Here is a 6,000-nt window from a genome sequence, read left to right as displayed (position 1 = left end):
TAATGGACAGCCTCGATACGAAAAGTGGGTTCGACAATCGACTTCGAGCCATTTGTTTTGCCCAATTGGTTATCTACTACTAGCGAAAAGTGTGGTTCTTTCGCTACTTCTTATTTTCCCCTCTCATTTTGCACTTTAATCATTTATTATTTCTTTTTAATGATATTTATGATTATATTTATTAATTAACTGCATAAATTATAAATTATATGAGATTCATTTTCTTTGATATAATTAATGATGGCCACGGTGTGTGTTGGGTTGGTTTCGTTCCGGTTCCATCTGATTTCGGTTCCATTTGGAATATGATTCGGACGTTTCCGGTTTGGGACGGTTCCAAACGATTCCTTAGTGGTTCAAGAGGCGATTCTAGCAATTCCAACTTCTGGGTTGAATGTGTCGGATCATCGGTTCCATTCTTCTTTTTGCTTTAAATATAATATAAAAATACATATAAAATACTATAATAATGCGGACGTACCTTTGTTGATTACTCTATTATTACCGAAATTCATTACTTGTCAATCATTATTAATATATTAACTAAAAAGAAGGAAAAAATTATATTAATAAAAAAATAAAGATAATTAATAAAAAAAAGAGGGAGGAAAGGGACTTAAACCTAATATCCCGAAAGAATACTAAATTGCCCAAGCATCCCAAAAAATCAAAGCCCACGTAGTTTTTGCATCCTTTTATTTATATTCTTGAATGTTGATCGATTGTTGACCGATATTCATAATTCTATCCGTCTTCTTCATCATCATCTTGTTGGTTTGATGTCTCCGCCACCTCTCTTTCCCGATGATGCAAATGTATCAATCAGCATCCATGGATCATTATCATCGACTTAATCATCATCGTTCTTGAGTCCTTGTGTTCGGACCTCCGCTTGTTCCCAATCTTTCTCTTGCAAACACATATTTGAATAATACGTGGAGCAAGACGAGGTCTCTTTCATCAAGAACTCTTTTACCTGCACTAAAGCAGATTCCAACACAACGATAAAATATTTTGCAATTATCAAATATATGAGGAATTTTATTGATTTTTTCTTTCCACCATTCTAAAATATTAAAACTATCTTATTCAATTTCAAAATGATGTTTAAGATAATTATCTAGTTCTAAATATAAAAAGGAGGGTGAGGAATAACAAGGCCCAACAAAACAATCATCTATTCTTATTATGTTAGCTATGATGGGATTAAACCTAGTGGGACGTAAAGAATTCATTAGTATCATTATGCGAATGGTTAACAAGATGGTAAAATGGTATTGCATGTACTTATAACTAGGTGGACGTTTGGTTCGTACATATGAAAAAATCTTAGTTGCGTGGTCATACACTTCTAATATTTTGTGTAAACTTATAGCTAGTTGTCATGTTGCATTGCTTATAATACAACAATGTGTGGATAAAGTTACATAAACTTAATAGGTTACAAAAACATATGACAAGTTTAAACCTTTGTACAAAGAATTTCACTAAATTTCTAGCACAAGAAAATTAGAACGACATGAGAAAACTTAAATGGAAGAAGAAATAGAAAATTTCAATCGAGGATTGCAAGTTTTCTGTGTAAAGTGCTAAAGAGGATAAGAAATTCAGAAATTACATGTAGTAAATAACCCACACAAGCCTTCTATAGTTGTAGATGAGTTTACATCATTTCATGAAATAACATGTCACTCCATGAAACGCAATATCGATTCACGAACCAATGTCGATATTAAATCAATCCATCCCAATTACTCAGTTAATATAACCATATTAACCATAGGTAGTTATAGCATAACTAATAAAACCGAATAAAACAAACATTGTAAAAACCAGCGCGAAACTCGTGACCAATGAAAAACTTCGCGAACTCGCAACCAGGGAAGAAAGTCGCGACCTGCGAATTGTCTTTTTTCCAAAACAAAAACTTTGCTTTGAAAACTCGCGACCCACGAGGCTTTTTGCGATTCGTGAAAAACACTTTCCACAAAATTAGTAACTTTGCAATCTTGGGATATTTCCAATTAATTATTTATTTAATTAATTTATTTGATTTAATTAATTTATTATCTCCGATGACCATTATATGCTCTAAATGACAACAATCCTTCCCCATTTAGAGTGTATAATCCTTTTCCTCTTTCGCGATCCATAATATCTTACTCATTTCATGCATCAATGCCAATGTTTTTACGAATTGAATTGACAGCTAGTACCAGACATCTTTACAATCGATCATATCCCCTAATTTTCTTACGGGTTGAATTAGACAGATATATCCAATCAATTGAAGGAGTAGTACACATGAAATAATTCGTTATATGACACCTTAAAGGTCATGTGTCCATACCTTTTCATAAGTCCATAGAAATCATGATTATGCCCCTTGATTTCGTTGAGGCGGCCAAACTCCGAACTTACATAGGTAGCTTCTCACTTTTGTGAATAAAGCACTCAATCTAGAGATCTTCAAAAACTCTAGAAACTGGAGACCTTGAGGGACTACTCTACTACCTCATTTTTCAACATCACGAACAAAGCAAATCTGATGAGCGATCAATCCACATTGAATTCAAGACTAGATGTTTCTTCTAGCGTCGAATTGGGTTTCACGCATTGTGTTGAAGAATGGGCATTTTCCGATTTCATTAAACCATGAAATTCCTAGACTTGGTAAGAATACTTTGTCTAACTTTAAACTTTGTTCACATAGTCAAGAAATGTGATCCCTTCTTAATTTGATAAGCCCTAATTTTCAGCTTTGCCTCAATTAGATGTCATAGCATTATCAAAATTACACTCAACTATCAATACTTTATACAAGCCACTTGTCAATCACACTAGATTGTTTTGTGCACAACTTTGGCTTTAAACATCACAAAGATGAGTATTTTTAAACTATACAGTGTACATATTTGTCCAAATCATGACAAATAACATTAATATCATAGTGGAATAAGTTAAACTTTGTTTATTCTTGGGTGATCAAAACCTGGTATACCTCCCCCACAAACACATACTTTGATCAATATAGAGAATGACCAATTCACTAAAGATCAAACTCACATTTGAGTACCTCTTCAAATTTGAAGAACTTCCACTATAAAATTAACTAAATCCATAGTATAACATAAACATTTTAGACCATTCAAATAATTTCCATATATAAGAATTTAGATTGTAAGTAAAACTTTACTTAACAACTTTAAAACAATTTGAATCATGTATAAGTCAAAATTACATCCAATTTATATAACTATTCCAAATATTTAGAAAATAACTTCAACTAGAAAACATGAGGATAATTTTTTGGACTTTACCTAAAGTATAACAAAATACTTATTTCATAGTCCTTAAACTTTTATGTTAAAATTCATTTAACATTTACCTCCCCCATTCCCGTCATAGAAGGGTCTGACATATTTCTTTGTCAACCTTACTTATACAGTTCCAAAATATATATCATAGTTTACAAAAATATACATGATACAACATACCATATCAAAATACAAACAATTATTTAACCATTGTATTTTCTGTACACTTATTGAAATAAATTCAATAATCAATTATCATATTAAGCATAATACCACTTAATATATCTTGAACCTTATTACATGTTCATCAATCTTCATATATAATATGAAAATCTTTTTATAACATATTGTCATACTTACTTGGAGATTAAAGTACTAAAATGCTAACATTATTTCCATGATGAACACATCATTACTTACTTCCTTTTAGAAAGCTTAAACTTATATGATATTTAAGTATCAAAATAAATAATCATGAGTAAACCTTCATATTAGTAACATGAATACAATATTAAAAAACCTTTAATTTGAAACCTTTAAGAAATCCAAATTTCGTTAAAAACTTTTTTCTTAATAAAACAAACTTATATTTTTCCCTTTTGGAAATACATGCTTTAGCAAAAGATTAGCAAATCAATTTTAAAAAGATTAAAGTGTCATAATCATTTGTACAAACTTGTATGTATTTTAACCTATCTATCATTGAAAATAAATTTCCAAATAAATATTGCATCACTTGGTATTATAATCAAATATCATTGATATATAATATCCCTTGTTCTAATAATTAGAACTCATAGTAGATGTTATAAATAACATAATCTATATAGATGCATTCTTATTTTTGAACCTTGAGATAATTCAAAACAAATTTCCTTTGTACCAAAATAAACACTTTAAACCAAGTAAAACATTTAATATCAACTTTAATTTAAATAGTTAAATTCTTCCGTATAATTGTCACACCAAATCTATTTGGCGTTTATCCGACAATAGAAAAAAAAACATAACATACCTATTAATCGAAATAAAACTTATTTAGTACTTTCCTTCAAAAAAAATATCAGTATAAAACTTTAGATATACTCATGCAAATAATGCACATCTTGAAAATCAAAATAATAACATGTTATGGAATTTTAATTACTATAATAAAACTTAAAGCTTTGATGTAACTCTAGATTAAGAGTAACATATGAATTTCAATTAATACATTAATCAATGTAGTAATAAATGAATTCATATCTTGCTTTACTAGGCAAATTAACATTTATACCATACAAGATTAAACTATCATATATATCAAAATAAAACTAGACAAACTTGTCTTTATCATTTATATGATATACTCCCTCCAACTCAATACTAATGTCCTATTTGCTTTTTGGTCACTATTCATCTATTACTTTTAATTTGTATTTTATTATTATTCTATAAGTTAAAACATAGTCAAGTGGGATCTTGTTTGATTTGTCTCAATGCAAAGATTATTTATATCACTTTTCATAATTTTTAGTTATGCACAATTAGAGATATTAAGGATCGAATAAGTGCGTTAGATAGAGTGCATAAAGTAAATGAGACATTAGTAGTGAATTGGAGGGAGTATAAAATTACTTATATAATCATTGAACTCATTTTGCTTATTTAACATTATGGAACTTAACCTCTATAATTAACAACTTTAATAAATAAAATAGCAAGCTTAAAGTAATGTTGACAACTTTCAACCTATATTTGATAACATTATTAGATTTTCAAATTCTTGTTAATATCACCTTTACATTGAAACTTACTTATAATGAATCCTTGATGATAAACCTTTAAATTTATTCATGTCATAAACCTTGTACCCCTTTCAATATTAAAATATTAATATAACCTTGGGTAAAATAAACATATGACAAAATAATTTTATCCATATAAAATTTATGTGTTCAAATTTAAACAACATTGGTAACAAACGAACAAAGAATATATCATAAAAACTAACTTGAGTCATGCACAAATACATAGAAATAATTCTACAAATGAAACAAAATAATGCAACATAAACTTTTGTTTATAACAACATTGCAATAATAAAATTGACACTTTAATTAACTTTTAATGTTAACTTAACATGAAGCATGCAACTTTTCAGTAACAAAATCATTATTGAAATTGGCCAAAAGATAACCAACCATAATCAACACATAATGCTTAACTTGCATAACAAAATTTATCTTGTCATACCAAACATGCAAAGACCCAAATATTTAATATATTACCATTAATGAACTATTAATGCAATTATAATCAACTTGATGATAACACTTATTATCTTTCTATAATAAAACAAAACATGATGCAAAATAATACAAGATGAACATGTCAAAAAAACATAACAACAAAATTTTATCATTTTATCATGCATTAAATAATACTTGTAAATACAAAAGTTAGCAAACATTATCCATCTTTCATAACAATTTTAATTATCATAAAATCATGGTAAGTTACTTGTACTTCATACCATCAAAATTTCTTTGATAAATAAAATGGACTATCATCATTAAGACCAAATGATAAACATGACCAAATAACCATGATCACTTACTTTACCAATTTCCATGGATATAAAACTTACTTAAATATGTAACATATTATACTTTTCTATTTTCATAAAATAATTAAACATATG

The sequence above is a fragment of the Amaranthus tricolor genome, chromosome 14 (genome assembly GCF_026212465.1).
Source record: "Amaranthus tricolor cultivar Red isolate AtriRed21 chromosome 14, ASM2621246v1, whole genome shotgun sequence".
NCBI classification, from domain to species: domain Eukaryota; kingdom Viridiplantae; phylum Streptophyta; class Magnoliopsida; order Caryophyllales; family Amaranthaceae; genus Amaranthus; species Amaranthus tricolor.
Note: the sequence above shows the minus strand (reverse complement) of the source record.